Source organism: Schistocerca americana, chromosome X, assembly GCF_021461395.2.
Source record: "Schistocerca americana isolate TAMUIC-IGC-003095 chromosome X, iqSchAmer2.1, whole genome shotgun sequence".
Classification (NCBI taxonomy): domain Eukaryota; kingdom Metazoa; phylum Arthropoda; class Insecta; order Orthoptera; family Acrididae; genus Schistocerca; species Schistocerca americana.
The window spans coordinates 908,907,615-908,925,668 of NC_060130.1; the positions used below are offsets into that span (position 1 = coordinate 908,907,615).

At 42.1% G+C, this 18,054-nt stretch overlaps 1 protein-coding gene and 1 non-coding gene across 2 annotated transcripts in view; both read left to right on the forward strand.

Moving 5' to 3' along the window:
- LOC124556634 (ubiquitin-conjugating enzyme E2 H) overlaps positions 1 to 16,917 on the forward strand; it is a 151,289-nt gene extending 134,372 nt beyond the window's left edge. The window contains exons 5-6 of the transcript XR_006968633.1: positions 11,976 to 12,168; positions 16,420 to 16,917. The gene's annotated coding sequence lies outside the window, so the exon portion shown is untranslated. The remainder of the gene's footprint in view (positions 1 to 11,975; positions 12,169 to 16,419) is intronic.
- On the forward strand, positions 14,705 to 14,779 carry Trnai-uau. The gene has a single exon. It is a non-coding gene; the product is annotated as a tRNA-Ile (tRNA).
- Positions 16,918 to 18,054: the final 1,137 nt, after the last annotated feature.

The window sequence follows — 18,054 nt, forward strand, 5'->3', positions numbered from 1 at the left end:
CTTCGTGCCAGGCCTCACCGACCGACATTAATACCTCTCCTCAGTGCAGCACTCTGTGAAGTATGGGCTGCCATTCCCCAAGAAACCATCCAGCACCTGATTGAACATGTGCCTGATAGTGGAGGCTGTCATCAAGGCTAAGAGTGGGCCAACACCATATTGATTTCCAGCATTATTCATGTAGGGTGCCACGAACTTGTCATTTTCAGCCAGGTTTCCGAATGCTTTTGATCACATAGTGTATGGTATGCATCTTTACTCTCTGAAGAAGTGTGCAAGTTTGTAAACTGAGCTACTGCATTCAAATTCTTATTTACACAAGTATCCATTATGTAATGCTTCCAGTATACATTCTGTATTTTGAATTATCTACTTAATATCTAATGAAACTGGTGTGGAAGTTAAAATATTACTCAGCTCTGAAAGTATGGAAATTTTGTAGACAAGATAAAAGTCATTTGCCTGATTTTTGCAATCTAAGGTTTACAAAAGGAACAGGCCAAGAAATTCTTCTGACAGCTTTGTTATTAATGTACAGTTCAGTGTATTGAAGGAACTTTTATTGCTGTCCATCTAATTTGACTTTAATTGATTCTTGGGATATAATGCCATGTGGTAACAATAATAAGTCTTACTTTTATCAGAAAATATCAATTGTAGTGGTCTAAAGAGCTGTTCACAGATAATCTTGTTCAGCTACATCTATATGCACATTACGGTAAAACCTTGCATTAGAGGGGTTGTTATTTCCCTGGAACAAATATTGCAACTACATATTTCAGCGAAAAGTTACATTTTAACAGTTTCTGTTATCAGGTGTAATATATTTTGTGCCTGTTAATTAAACTATAATAAACAACAAGTTTACTTTCTGTGATATATCTCCTCTTCCCTCCTTAACATCGCCCATTTAGTTATCTAATTTTTCGTACACGTATTTTCATTGTTTTCCGGTAACATAATTTTCTTTCTGGCACTAAAATCGATTTGTACCATGAGTGTAAAGTGCCTGACATGCTGTAGAATTGTTAGCTCCGGGGTCTGGTGTGATGGATGTAGTAACTTTTTTCATTGGGGCGATTGTAGTGGCGTGGGAATTGGGAAAATGAGCGAGACTCATCAGTGGTTCTGTAGGCTATGCAGTAGAGATAGAAAGATTGTGGAACAGGAGGGGAAAATTGCTGCCCTTCAGGCTGAGTTAGATGAGGCTAGGCGAGAACTGGGCAGGTTAAGGGGGGAGAAGGGTAAACAGGGGTGGGAAGTGGCAACAGGCATAAGGAACAGGCCAAGAAATTCTTCTGACAGCTTTGTTATTAATGTACAAAATAGGTTTGACCTGTTGCCTCAGTCAGAAACTGATGAGCCTCTCACAGAAGTAGATGTAGACAGGGCTCAACAAGCTTTCAGCAGCAAATTGAATAACAATGTAGGGAAGTCTGCAAAGAGAAAGAAAGTCTTGTTACTAGGTAGTTCGCATGCTAGGGGTGTGGGCCAACTTCTGCAGGATGAATTAGGGTCAGAATACCAGGTCACAAGTTTTTTCGAACCTAGTGCTGGACTGGGGCAGCTTACAGAGGATTTAGGTTCACTATGTAGAGGCTTTACTAAGGAAGATACCGTGGTTATTGTGGGTGGGCCGGGCAACAGTATTGACAGAGATCCGGCGGCACAGCATAGAGTGTGACCTGGCAAAGATTGCATCAACATCGAGTCATACCAGTGTTGGGTTTGTGTTGGTTCTGGAGTGCCACGGCTGACCTCATTTGAGCTCTTCTGTCAGGAGAGTTAATTTGGAGTTGGAACGGCTATGTGGATCTGGTGCAGGGTCACACATTGGTGTGGTTCCTGTTGATTTACTCTGTAGGTGGGACTATACTAGACATGGCCTACACCTCAACAAGAAAGGGAAGGGTAAATTGGCTGGACTGATAGCAGGAAATTTAAAGGGGGGAAGAACTACATCTCATGGTGGAAACTCTTTTTTGGTGTAAGATCAGTGTCCAGTGGGAAACTCAGCCAGGCAAGTACTAAAGATGTTAAAAAAGTTCAAGATACTCACAAAAGTAAAGTGAAAAATAATGTTAGTATATTTCATCAAAATATTGGGAGATTGAAGAATAAAATTGATGAGCTTCTGCTTTGTTTAGAAGATATAGAAACTGAGAATGTAATAGATGTACTATGTCTGTCTGAGCATCACATTTGTCACTGATATGCGAAAGGTTGGCATCAATGGGTACAAATTAGCTGCACATGTAAGTAGAGATAATATGATGAGAGGAGGAGTTGCCATGTATGTCAAAAGCTTCCACAGTGTAAAAAATTTGGAAACTAACAAATCTTATGTAGAGCAACATATGGAAGCATGTGCCACTAAACTAAAACTAAATGATGGCACTTTCATAATTGTAACAGTGTATAGGTCCCCCTCAGGGAATTTCCAGCTATTTCTAGAAAACTAGGATGCTTTGTTGTGCTATCTGTCAGACAGGGGGAAGCAAATTATCATTTGTGGGGATTTCAATGTTGATTCCCTGAAATAGTGTAATAGGAAGAATGACCTTGTAGTATTACTCAGTTCTTTCAATTTGAGCTCCGTCATTGATTTTCCTACTCGGATAACAAAGAACAGCAGGACATTGATAGATAACTTTTTTATAGACCAAGATAAGTTTAAGGATATAAATGCTTATCCTATTGAGAATAGTCTTTCAGATCATGGTGCACAGCTTGTTACAGTACATGACATAGCTCCATGCAGTATATCAAATCAGAATTTCAAAGCAGTGCCTTCAACTAACAATATAAATATTGCAAACTTTAGGGAAAGCCTACAGCAGCTAGACTGGGATGAAGTGTATAAGGAACCCGATGCAAACTTGAAATATAACTTGTTTCACGATACATTTTTAAGGGTATTTGAAAATTGCTTTCCCAAGAAAATAGTTAAACATAATTACAAGAAAACACATAAAAAACCTTGGCTAACTAAAGGAATAAGAATATCTTGCAACTGTAAAAGAGAACTGTATCTAACAGCAAGAGGGAGTACTGACCCCGAAATTGTTCAATATTATAAAAACTATTGTGCGGTACTAAGAAAAGTTATTAAAAAGTCCAGAAGCATGTGTATCATGTCTGAGATCACTAACTCTGATAATAAAATTAAAGCAATTTGGAATATTATTGAAAGGGAAACAGGGCAACCAAGAGCACAGAAAGACTTTAGTGCCATAAAACTGAATGACAAGTGTACTAACAAACAATCAGAAATTGAAAATATTTTCAATAATCATTTTTTAAATGTTGTGGAGAAAATAGGATCTAGATCTTCACTAGAAGAGGCAAGGCTATTAATAGAAGAGGCCATACCTGTGCAGTTTGAAGCAACTGTATTTCCACCAACCTCTCCCTCTGAAATCAGTAAAATAATAAACTCACTGAAAAGTAAAAGCTCTTACGGAATTGATGGCATTTCCAGCAAGGTACTTAAAGCTTGTTCCCCACAGATAAGTAGGATTCTCAGCCACGTATGTAATAGCTATTTGGAGCAGGGTGTTTTCCCGGATAGACTGAAATATGCCATTGTAAAACCATTGCATAAAAAGGGGGATACGTCGGATGTCAACAAATACTGCCCAATCTCTCTTCTGACAGCCCTATCAAAAATTTTTGAGAAACTAATGTATTCAAGAGTAGCCTCCCATATTTGTAAAAATAAAGTACTAACAAAATGTCAGTTTGGTTTTCAGAAAGGCTTTCCAACAGAAAATGCTATATACGCTTTCACTGATCAAATATTAAATGCTCTGAATAACCGGACATCACCCATTGGTATTTTTTGTGATCTCTCAAAGGCCTTTGATTGTATAAATCATGGAATTCTTTTAGATAAGCTAAATCATTAAGGTTTGAGGGGGGCAGTGCACAAATGGTTTAATTCATACTTAACTCGAAGAATGCAGTAAGTTGAAATAAGTGGTTCATGTAATGTTAAAACAACAGCTGATTCCTCAAACTGGGGGGCTATCAAGTACGGGGTTCCACAGGGTTCGGTCTTAGGTCCTTTACTGTTCTTGATATACATAATGACTTACCATTCCACATTGATGAAAATGCAAAGTTAGTTCATTTTGCTGATGATACAAGTATAGTAATAACATCCAAAAACCAAGAACTAAGTGATGTGATTGGAAATGATGTTTTTCACAAAATTATTAAGTGGTTCTCAGCAAACGGACTCTCTTTAAATTTTGATAAAACACAGTATATACAGTTCCATAGAGTAAATGGCACAACTCCAGTAATAAATATAGACTTTGAACAGAAGTCTGTAGCTAAGGTAAAATTTTCAAAATTTTTAGGTGTGTGCATTGATGAGAGGTTAAACTGAAAGCAACACATTGATGGCCTGCTGAAATGTCTGAGTTCAGCTACGTATGCTATTAGGGTTATTGCAAATTTTGGTGATAAGAATCTCAGTAAATTGGCTTACTATGCCTACTTTCATTCACTGCTTTTGTATGGCATCATATTCTGGGGTAATTCATCGTTGAGTAGAAAAGTATTCATTGCTCAAAAACGTGTCACCAGAATAATTGCTGGAGCCCACCCACGCTCATCCCGAAGACATCTACTTAAGGATCTAGGGATCCTTATAGTATATATATTCACTTATGAAATTTGTTGTTAATAATCCAACCAAGTTCAAAAGTAATAGCAGTGTGCATAGCTATAACACCAGGAGAAAGGATGATCTTCACTATGCAGGGTTAAATCTGACTTTGGCACAGAAAGGGGTAAATCATGCTGCCACAAAAGTGTTTGGTCACCTACCAAACAGCATCCCCTGGCAGGTCAATAGACACACAAACATACATACAAAATTCAAGCTTTCGCAACCCATGGTTGCTTCGTCAGGAAAGAGGGAAGGAGAGGGAAAGATGAAAGGATGTGGGTTTTAAGGGAGAGGGTAAGGAGTCATTCCAATCCCGGAAGTGGAAAGACTTACCTTAGGGAGGTAAGGGGTACCCTCATAAACAAGGAAACGACGTCAAAACTCACCATGATATCTGACTCATCCAACCTGAAGCTATCAAGGCATTTAACAAAATCCATGGAATTACGGATGTGATGAGGGCATTTACCCACATAAGGACTTAATATTCCCGTCTAGAGTCACTAGAATTGATTAGTCAGAAGTTTGACGAGAAGACCACTGAACTTTTTAGGCATGTCTTGACTTCCACGTATTTTCTTTTTAATGGAGAATACTACAAACAAACGGAGGGAGTCGCCATGGGTAGCCCACTCTCACCGGTGGTAGCGAATTTGTACATGGAGAACTTCGAGGAGGAAGCCCTGTCGTCATCCGTATGGAAACCTACTTGCTTTTTCCGTTACGTTGACGACACGTTCGTCATCTGGCCACATGGTATGGATAAACTCCTTGACTTCCTTACACATCTAAACTCCATACACCCCAACATCAAATTCACTATGGAGACTGAAACGGAGGGTAAATTACCTTTCCTTGACGTCTTGGTCAAGAGAAGGGCTGACGGCACCCTAGGTCATGGGGTGTATCGGAAGGCTACGCACACTGATCTGTATTTGCATGTAGACAGCTGCCACCACCCTTCACAGAGGAATGGGGTACTTAAAACTCTAGTACATAGGGCGCGCACTATCTCTGACGCAGAGAGTCTACCCCAGGAATTGGAACACCTGAGAACTGTATTTCGAAAAAATGGGTACTCAGAGTGGCAGATTCAACGTGCTCTCCGCCCAACCACTGCAGCACAACCTGTTGAGATGGATGAAGTCACGAGGGAGGAGGTAGGCACTGCATTTATTCCATACACAGGCGCACTCTCGGGAAAAATCGCCCGCATTCTGAAGAAACACCGGGTCGGAACTGTGTTTTGTCCTCCAAATAAAACTCGTGCACTGGTGGGGAGCGCCAAAGATGACCTCGGTTTGAGGAAGGCCGGCGTGTACCAGATTCCGTGTCAATGTGGCAAGTCGTATATTGGTCAGACGATGCGTACCGTCGAGGATCGATGCTGTGAACACCAGAGGCACACTCGACTGATGTATCCGAGCAAGTCGGCGGTCGCTGAACATTGTTTGTCGGAAAATCACGCCATGGAGTATGACCGCACAAGGATTCTGGTACAGACGTCGAGATACTGGGACAGCGTTGTTAGAGAGGCCATCGAAATTCGCACCAATGACGACCTCATAAACCGTGACTGTGGCTATAATCTTAGCAAGGCTTGGGAACCAGCGATCGGGTTAATCAAGAGTAATTCGAGCAGACGTATAGTTGTGACGACCACGGCGGACAGAGCCATCACACCGACGTCATCTCAGACGCCGTCGCAATCTGTTCCACCGCGCGACCGTGGTGCTGGGCGCGGACGGCGGAGGGAGCGCGCCGCGGGCGGAGGGTATTTAAATTGGCCGGCGCCGCGACCGAACCCAGTTCCCTCTGAGCAGCCATAGCGTACGGATCTCCGTGCCGGCACGTTCACAGGAGCTCAGTCCGTCAGTTCACCTGATGATGACGACATGTTTGATCGCCGAAATATTGTGCCCGTTGGACACTATAGACCGGCAGCATACCCGTGGATATTTTGATTAGAAATAAAGAATTCTACTCCACCATTTGATAGAACATCTATCTAGGGCATAACTTCCTCTCAGTTAATCAAATCTGTCAACTCCACCCATGACCTCATTATAGTCAGTCACAGCTAAGGAACAGAATACATGTGACTGTCCCATCTTTATTCTTGCTAGTGACTGTTGCTGTCTCTCGTGAATCACGAAATGTAGACAGCCATGTGACAGCGTTCTTGTCCATCCACTTCACAACTGAGATGACGCCTTTTATTTGAAACTGTTATCTGTCATCACAGGAGGGAAACCTTTTGAGATTCACTCTGACATTTCCACAGGAGCAAACACCTTTTTTCAGTAAGACAGATATCTGCCTTGGTGATGCACTAAAGCTGTCAAACGCCAGAAGTACAGCCTTCTGATGCACATATTCTGTTAGTTTTAGGGCTACTCTTTCTCCTAGTGTGTAAACATCATTGTTTTCTGTTGATTTTCCAGTACAGGTAACAAAATTCAGTACGTATCTTGTCTCTGCATCGCATAAACACCACACTTTATATCCCTCTTGACGGGTTTTACGGGCACATATTGCTTCATATTAGAGCAGCCCTTGAAAGCAATCATGTTCTCATCAACAGATAGGACAGGGGAGTGGCCATAATTTGCTTTGAAATTCTCTAAAAGTTTTGTTAGAAGAGGCTGCAGTTTGTGTAGCTTGTTGCACTTGAGGTGCCTTCGAGATCTCTGATCCTCGTTTATCTTCGCAATTGATGTTCTCAACATTCTTTTTCAAATATCTTGCTGCTCGTTACTACTACTACTACTACTACTACTACAGCATCAACTTTTAAACTTGTATCTGAACTCCTAGAATTCAACAATACTGGAAGTTCATGAATGCCCATAATAATAAGGCATCCAACAAATACCTTTATCTCCCTAATGTTTGTAGTACTCCATCCTTCTGTTGTACCAACATTCTCCCAATACAAAGCTCTATTTTGAGTAGCATATCTATTTGTTTCAGTTACGATTACGCTGAAAATATCGCCATCAATAAGTTTTGAAAAGTAGCATAGTTAGTTGTCAATGTTTTTGAAGACACATTTTGAAACAGCACTTTTTACTGAATGTCACTTGTCCCCTTCACTGATAAGATGTGAACAGTCATCACCCCACTCTTTGTCGCTATGTTGTTCTGAGTCATGTTGAGTCCCTGTATCATATGGAGCTATCTGAAAATAAGCTCCCTCAGCCAGGTCCTCCACACATTCATCATGCACATAAACACATGTTATGCTCAACTCTAATGATGTGACATGAAATGATTCATCCAAGCTATTCAAATCACCTCAGGATTCAAAGGCATATTCCACTTCAAAATCACTGTCATTCTCAGGCAAAGAAAACAGAATATTCAGCACCTCTTCCACATGCTTTGGGTTACTCATATATAGTTTCTCAGACATCTGTAAAGATAGTATTATGTTCAGGTAGTATGTAACTGCATTATTGAAATATATCACCTACATTTGAAATAAATTGCTACAGAAGCACTCATCTGTAAGTAATACCTCACTGAGAACATACTTACCAGTGTGAATTTGCTTTTGAATTTAGCTCATGAAAAAATTAGATCACAGTTATTGCGAGAAATAAATCTGGCTGACAGGATTATGACAAAGTCAGTGGAAAGCATGCTACCCACCAAAAGACACTGTCACAATTTTTGGAACAGCATCACAATACACAGTAATCAGTTATAAATATCAAAGAAATATATTACGAGGTTTTCACAATGAATATATTGTTAAAACTTAGCTTTAACATGAAATATAATGAAAAAACTAACTTTTCTGACAAAACAGTGCCACAGGCAAGTCACCATAACATGTTGTACACTACACAACTCCACAACAATAAGAACCGTTGGTGAGAAACAGAAAACGGCTGCTGGCAATAAATTCATAAGGGAGTCCCACACGTGGCAGCATGTCACGGTACTGGCAAATGTGTGCCACACAGAACCTTTTTCATTATTTTGAATCTGGGAAGGGTATTTCACACAGTACCTCCAAGGTAGCAATGAAGTGGGAATTTTTCCTTATGACCATTTCATAAGTGTACCATGAATATCAGGAATCCAATAAAACGCCAGTCTCCGACATTTCTCCAGCCGGATAAGATCCTGCAAGAATGGGATGAACAATTACTGAAAAAAATTGTTCAATCTGATAGAAGTGCAACCCTTCCAAAAATTGCCACAGGTTTCAATGCTGCGCTATCAACAAGTGTCAGTGTGTGAACCATTCAACGAAACATCATCGATATGGACTTTCGAAGCCAAAGGTCCACTTGCGTACTCATGATGACTGTATGACACAAAGCTTTACGCCTGGCCTGGGCCCATGATCACTGACATTGGACTTTTGATGACTGGAAAAATGTTGCCTGGTCAAACGAGCCTCGTTTCAAATTGTATAGACATCTACGGGTATGGAGACAACTTCAGGAATCCTTGGACCCTGAAGTCTGAAGGGGCTGTTCAAGCTGGTGGAGGCTCTGTAATGGTGTGGGGTGTGTGCAGTAATATTGGATCCCTGATATGTCTAGGTACAACTCTGACAGGTGACACGTACCTAAGCATCCTGTCTGATCACCTGCATCCATTCATGTCCATTGTGCGTTCCGATGGACTTGGGCAATTGCAGCAGGAAAATGCATAACTCCACATGTCCATAATTGCTCCAGGAATACCTTTTTGAGTTTGGACACTCCGCTGGCCACCAAACTCCCCAGACATGAACATTGTTCTGGCGTAACCACAAACGTCAGAACAAAGACGAGGAACACAAGACCAGAGAAGGAAGTGAAACAACATCAACTATGGTGTGCGGAATAGGACCGCACCACTATGGGAGCATCCTCAAGCCAAAGTGAATATAAGTGCCATAATTCTTGTTCCATCCAACGAAACTGGTTCCTGGATGAATTGCCCAAAAATTGCAAAGATAGGCTTTGTTGTTGTCTCAGTACCATTACAAAATTGTGTATCACCTGACAGCTCAACATGGTAATGCAGATGCACTTTTACATCTTATGATTGGCCCTGATACAGACTTTGACACTTCTGCTGCATCTTGCTGCTACATTGGTGCTCAGGATTATGAATTGCTTCAATCTTTTCCATTGAACTATAGAAAATTGCACAGGCCTCAGAAACTGATAGTGACTTGAAAATTTTGCTCAAGAACATTCGCACATCTTGGCCTCATTCCTTGCATAGTAGAAAGAACTCTGTAGTTCACAGTAAATTTGCACATCAGCTTAGCTTCACTGTACAGAAAGGTGTAATTCTTGTTCAAAATGACAGTGGACGTCACATGTGTTGATCCCTAAAGTTTTGCAAAGAGAAGTGTTGCAGTTACTTCACAAAGGACGCTGAGGGACTGTTCGTACGAAACAGTCAGTGCATCGACACTGTACGTGGCAGGGCATGGACACCCAAAATAGAAAAGATAACATCACAGTGTCACGCATGTGTGGAAAATCAGTCCGCTCCACCACAAAAATTCTCTGCTTTGCCTAAGTCGCAATTGCCATGGCAACATGTGCACAAAGACTTTGCAGGACCTTTTTGGAACACTCGCTAGTTGATTGTGATTGACCCATATGGAAAGTTTCATTTTGTTGTGCTAATGAACTTGACAATGTCACATAGCACAATTGAGGTGTTATGATCGATATCTTGCCTCTAAGATTTACCTGAAGTAATAGTGTCAGACAATGGACCTCAGTTCACATCAAATGAATTTGGAACATTCTATGAACCCAGTGGCAAAGCATCTAACTAGTGCACTGTTCCATCCACAGTCAAACAGCAAAATGGAACATTTTGTCAGAACCTTTAAGCAGCAGATGGACAAACTTCACTCCGCACCCACCAGGGATCAAGCATTGCAACTGTTTCTCTCCTCGTATCATTTGCACCCACGAGATGGTCCATTGCCAGTGGAATTGCTTCACGGCCGCTGCCATCGGACGCTGCTCCACCCACCTCAGCACCCGATGCCGAAGGAAGGCCGAAAATATTGCTTCACATTGAATGATATTGTCTTCATGTCCAGATGGTTTGCAGTGCCACCGTCCAAATCACCTTCACCTCTGACATGTACTCAATGATCTTTCAGTCTGATTTCCCCCAGATTCACGGGTCCAGAGGGCAGTGCAGCCACAGCAACCACCAGAGGGTGCAATCACGACACCGTGGGATGACCTGATGGAGGTGGAGCCTTCGCCCCCTCCTCCTCCTCCTTCTCTCGTCCTGCCCACACCACAACAGATGCCACCTTCTTCATCTGGTTCATGGCAGCAGAAGGTGGATGCGTACCCTTCTGGCCAGGGACATTTCCACTAGAGTGCAGGCGTGGTACATCCGTAAGCTTGACATCCCCAAAGCCACAGCTTCTGGCCCGACATTGCCCCCACACCCCTGCATCCCCGCAGTGATCGTACCACCTACACGACAACGGTCTGTCGTTTTTGGGGGGGGGGGGGGGGGGGGGGGGGAGGAAATGTTGTGGCATAACCACAAGAGCCCCAATGAAGATGAAGAATGCAAGACCAAAGAAAGTGGCGATACAATGTCAGCCAATGGTGCACAGAATAGGACCCCACCATGATAGGATCACCCTCAAGCCGAAGTGAATATAAACCCCGCTTCTGCCAGCCTCTGCCACTCAAATCGGCTGAGTATATGGACATTAGTGGACAGTATTAGTGCTGCCTAGCAGGAAGTGCTACAATATCAGATTGTAGAGATCCACATCCATTGCTTGTTTGAACATTGTGTATAGCCAGGACTCAGATTTATGTTGCACATTGCCCATCACACACGACACCTTTGTACATTAAAGTTAAGTATTGTCAATCTGTTTTATAGAAATAAAACTACTAATGTTATTTGCTTGAATTGTTGTATAGCATTTCGAGAACACAGCATCCCTTAGGTACTCTATACAAGACGAATGGGCAAGACTCAACAACTGGTGATGAGAATCCTCCAAACCCCAGGCCTGATGGCCCCAGACTTTGTTGTGTTTTTTGCTGGCGCCTTAATTCTCTCTTGTCTTTACTTTAGAGGGGTGCTTCATTGCTTTAACAGTTTCTTGTCAATTTTTGCTAATTTATGTTTTCAGGTGGGAGTTGCATAAAATTTCTTTGTACATATTTTTGTCTGTTTATTGAATTTGTGCGCTCCAACATAACCCCCCCCCCCCCATGTCCCGCCCCCTCTGCAGGAGCCACAGCTGCAATAGTTAGATGCCACACAGCTAATGCGAATGTTTCAGTTTCAGACGCAACAAATATCTACACTACTCGACATGGTGCAGCAGCTACTTGCCAATGCTGCACACCCGACTGAACAAGCACCTCCTACAACAGCTGCTATACCACCTTTTTGACAGTTTAGTGAACAAGATGAGAAATGGCTCGAGTGGCTGCACCAGTTCGATGCCCATATGCTAGCTCACAATGCCCCAGGTACTGTAAAACTTCCATATCTATTATCAACAGTAAGAAGTGCAGTGTTCAGATTAATTCAGTAACTCTTTCCTAATGCCACTCTGAGTGAACTTGCTTATGACACAGTGGTAGACACACTAACAAACTATTATTAACAACAAGTGAATGTGGTTGCAGCTAGGTATCAATTCTTTAATTGCAAAAAATTATAAGAAGAACCGGATCACGAGTGGGTAACAGATTTGCAGTGTATGACAAGGAAATGCAATTTCAAATGTGCTTCCGGTGCTTTATATTCTAATGTAATGTTGTGTGATGCGATAGTGTACAATGTACCTGATGTCAAACTCAGAGATCAGATTTTGAAACAGTCTGATCCATCATTTCAGCAGGTAGTGCAAATACTATATCAGTAAGATTCCTGTGCCTTGTTGCCTCATACATTTGAGCAGCCACCTGTTTGTTGGGTTGAGTCCCTCGCTTGCAACCGCCCCATTCACCACCAGCGGCTTGTGCTAGCCAAGCCGAGTAAACAATGTTGCATGCCATGTAAGCATTCGCTAAACAGGTGGCTACACAAGTGAACACAATTAAGTTTTGCTGTAAGTGTTATTCATGACGCAAATGCCAAAACTTCCTCTCCCAACAAAATCAGTGTTACGATTGTGGTAGGAAAGGACATGTACAATCTGTATGTTTGCAATGGAACAAACATAGGAATTTGGCCCACTCACAAAAATCTTGTCACAAGGCCTATGTCATTAATGCAGTAGATTAAAAGTTTTCAACAGGAAAGCATGCAGTTTCTACAGTGATATGCCAGTCAAACAAACTTTTTCTTCATTTACTTATTTGTGGGAAGCATGTGAAATTTCAGTTGGACATGGGTGCCTCTGTCACATTGCTAAACCATCACACATACGAACTGTTAGTCTCCCCATGCCTGTCTAAAACTAGCATCCAACTGACGGCTTATAATGTACAAGACAGTCGCGTTCTTGGAACATGTACTGTGCCTGCTATGTATTGCTTGCATACACGAACAGTGACTTTTACAGTGCTACAAACATTTGAGTGTGAGAACATATTTGGCCTTGATTCTTTTGATTTGTTTGGCTTTAACATTCAGGACAATGTGTTGTCAGTGTCTGCATTCAATGCAAACGCCAGTGTAGCTAGCTTGCTAAAAGAATTCCTGGAACTCTTTTTCTGAAGATTTAGGCAAAGCTAACAATTTTGTTGTACATATTACTCTGAAAGACAATGCTCAGCCAAAATTTTTCTGGGCCAGAACTGTTCCCATTGCATTATGTGACAAAGTCGCTGCTGAACTTACAGAATTGCAAGATAGCAGAGCTATTGTGCCCATGCAAGTTAGTCAATGGGCAAGTCCACTAGTTTTGTTCCCAAACCTTCATGTCGCATTCGCCTCTGTGTTGACTTTTAAGTCTACAGTCAACCCACAAACTGTCATTGATACTTATCCATTGCCATGCCCAGAAGATCTCATGGACAAATTAGGTGCGGGAAGCTATTTTTCAAAAACTGACTTGTGCGACGCATATCTTCAAATAAAGCTCTATGAAGAACCTCAAAAAGTGTGTGTAGTTAATACTCATTTGGGCTTGTTTGAATATTTGTATTTGCCTTTTGGCAATGCTTCTGCACCCACCATTTTTCAATGGTATTTGGTACAGCTGATGCACAAGTGCCAAACTGTTCAAACTCTTTGACCCTATTGTAATAGCAGGTTGTACACCTGAAGAACATATTGCCAATTTACGTGCTTTGTTTCATGTGTTATCTGATGCAGGACTAAAGTGTAGACTGGACAAGTGTGGTTTTTTTAAGCCTGAGTTGCAGTATTTGGTCATGTCATAAACATTCAAGGTGTATATCCTCTTGAGTTGCACTTGTTAGCCGCATGAGATTTGCCAGTTTCTCTCAATATCCCAGAATTGTAGTCAGTTTTAGGGAAAATGAACTATTATATTCGGTTCTTACAGAATGCTGCAGCTCTCTCAGAATGAAATGATAATTAACTCAAGACCCTGAGCTGTCGACAGACATTGATATACATCAACAGGGACAGTTGAAAATGTGAACCCGACCGGGACTCTAACCCAGGATCACCTGCTTGCATGGCAGACACACTATCCATCTGAGCCACTGATGGCACAGGGGATAGTGCGACTGCAGGGATTTACCCCTTGTATGCTCCCCATGAGACCCACATCCTCAACTTAATGTCCACATTACATTTGTAGTGACCCTGCGCATTACACTCATTACTCGCAGCAGACAATCTTACCGAGTCCCGTAAGAGTTCGCGCAATGTGTGTGCATCCAGCACAGATGAAGAAGGTAAATGGCCTGTTAGCCTTAACTAAATGCAGCTCTCTTAGAATGAAATGATAATTAAATCAAGACCCCAAGCTGACGACAGGCGCTGATATACATCAACACATATGTAGTGTGTGGACATTAATTTGAGAGTGTGGGTCTCACGGGGAGCATGCAAGGGGTAAATCCCTGCAGTCGCACTATCCTCTGTGCCCTTGGTGGCTCAGATGGATAGAGCGTCTGCCATATAAGCAGGAGATCCTGGCTTCGAGTCCCAGTCAGGGCACACATTTTCAACTGTCCCCATTGATGTATACCAATGCCTGTCGACAGCTTAGGGTCTTGATTTAATTATCATTTTAGTTGTATTGCAAGTTGACACTTCCTCGTATGGCATCGGTGCAGTGCTTTTGCAAAGCAGTGGTGATAAAGACATGCCTATTGCTTCGCATCAAAAGTGTTGTCCAAAGCTCAGAGTAACTATTCACAAATTTAAAAAGAGGTATTGGCTATAGTGTATGGTGTCACCAAATTTCACCATTATTTGTATGGAAGAAAATTCTACTTGGTAATGGATCACAAGCCTTTGCAGTCCCTGTTTCAACCAACGAAACTGGTTCCTAGACGAACAGCCCAAAAATTGCAAAGATGGGCTTTGTTGTTGTCTCAGTACCAGTACATGATTGTGTATCATCTGACAGCTCAACATGGTAATGCAGATACACTTTTACATCTTATGATTGGCCCTGATACAGACTTTGACACTTCTGATGCATCTTGTTGCTACATTGATGCTCAGGATTATGAATTGCTTCAATCTTTTCCATTGAACTATAGAAAATTGCACAGGCCTCAGAAACTGATAGTGACTTGAAAATTTTGCTCAAGAACATTCGCACATCTTGGCCTCATTCCTTGCATAGCAGAAAGAACTCTGTAGTTTGCAGATAATTTGCACATCAGCTTAGCTTCGCTGTACAGAAAGGTGTAATTCTTGTTCAAAATGACAGTGGACGTCACATGTGTTGATCCCTAAAGTTTTGCAAAGAGAAGTGTTGCAGTTACTTCACGAAGGACACTGGGGGACTGTTCGTACGAAACAGTTAGTGCATCGACACTATACGTGGCAGGGCATGGACACCCAAAATAGAACAGATAACATCACAGTGTCACGCATGTGTGGAAAATCAGTCCGCTCCACCACAAAAATTCTCTGCTTTGCCTAAGTCGCAATTGCCATGGCAACATGTGCACAAAGACTTTGCAGGACCTTTTTGGAACACTCGCTAGTTGATTGTGGTTGACCCACATGGAAAGTTTCATTTTGTTGTGCTAATGAACTTGACAATGTCACATAGCACAATTGAGGTGTTGTGATCGATATCCTGCCTGTAAGGTTTACCCGAAATAATAGTGTCAGACAACAGACCTCAGTTCACGTCAAATGAATTTGAAACATTCTATGAACACAGTGGCATACAGCATCTAACTAGTGCACTGTGTTCCATCCACAGTCAAATGGCAAAATAGAACGTTTTGTCAGAACCTTTAAGCAGCAGATGGCCTAACTTCGCGCTGCACACACCAGGGATCAAGCATTGCAACTGTTTCTCTCCTCATATCATTCACACCCTTGAGATGGACTATCGCCGGTGGAATTGCTTCATGGCCGCCACCATCGGACACTGCTCCACCCACCTCAGCACCCGATGCCAAAGGAAGGCTGCAAGTATTGCTTTGCGCCACATTATATTGTCTTTTACAGGGTTTTTAGTGGCAGCAGATGGTGTGTGCAAGGTGAGGTCATCCATGGACTTGGCACTTGCATGTATCTTCTTTTAGGTCCAGATGGTTTGCAGTGTCGCCATCAAAATCACCATCACATCTGACATGTACACAATGATCTTTCAGTCTCTCTTCCCCCAGATTCACAGGTCCAGAGGGCAGCGCAGCCACAGCAGCCACCAGAGGGTGTCATCACGACACCATGGTATGACCCCATGGAGATGGAGCATTCACCCCCTCCACCTCATTTCGTCATACCGATGGAGATGGACCCACCCACACCGCAGCAGTCGCCACCTTCCTCATCTGGTTCATGGCCAATGGTGCACGGAATGGGACCGCACCACGACAGGAGTGGCCTCAAGCCAAAGTGAATATAAGTGCTGTTCCTGCCAGCCTCTACCACTCATATCGGCTGATTATGTGGACATTAGTGGACAGAATTAGTGCAGCCTAGCAGAGAGTGCTATGATATCAGATTGTTGCAATCCATATCCATTGGTTGTTTGAACATTGTGTAAAGCCAGGACTCGGATTGATATTGCGTGTCGCCCATCACTCGCCACAACTTTGTATATTAAAGTTAAGTATTGTCAATCTGCTTTATAGAAGTAAAACTACTAATGTTATTTGCTTGAATTGTTGTATAGCATTCCGAGAATCCAGCATCCCCTAGGCACCCTATACAAGACGAGCGAGCAAGAGCCAACACACATCAAAAAAATGGTTCAAATGGCTCTGAGCACTATGGGACTTAACATCTGAGGTCATCAGTCCCCTAGAACTTAGAACTACTTAAACCTAACTAACCTAAGGACATCACACACACCCATGCCCGAGGCAGGATTCGAACCTGCGACCGTAGCAGTTGCACGGTCCCGGACTGAAGCGCCTAGAACCGCATGGCCACACCGGCCGGCCAACACATATCATTGAGCATATCTGGGATGCCTTGCAACATGCTGTTCAGGAGAGATCTCCATCCCCTCGTACTCTTATGGATTTATGGACAGCACTGCAGGATTCATAGTGTCATTTCCCTCCTGCATTACTTCAGACATTAGTCAAGTCCATGTCTCGTGGTGTTGCAGCACTTCTACATGCTCGCGGGGGCCCTGCACGATATTAGGCAGGTGTACCAGTTTCTTTGCCTCTTCAGTGTAATTTGTAATATACTTTCAGTACACACCAGTGTGCAGATCATAGAAATCACAAGAGAGATAAGGGACCAGAACTGTAAAATAAATCAGGATGTGTAGACTGAGACTGATAAATTACAATAGTAACATTTTGAGCTAGGTGAGTATCGCTGTTCTAAAAAGAAACAGTGTGTGATGTTAATGAACAATTACTTTAAGAAATATATCTTAGTAATATTAATTAAATTAACTAATACATTTTAATGCTGTTTATTTCTATTAGGTAGATTTTTTTTATTGGAACCAAGACTTGTCCAGCCCAATTCTCTCATTTAAGTGTGGTGTCAGGTAGACTCAGGTTGGCAGATTTTGAATATTTCTCAGGTATTCAGCAAGGTGACATCATCGAGAAAGTATCTTCTGAATGACACCACCCAGTTGAATACCTGAGAAACATTAAGAATTTTCATATGGAGGGAAAACATAAAATCACACAAGATTCACAGATGTGCACTTATGGATTGCCTTTTATCAAAATACTGATTTCAGCAATATGTAATGAGTAACTAAACTGTGTGTTATTTGTAAGCAGATATTTTTTATCTTTTGTCACTGGAATGTTTGTTTCTTCTATGTT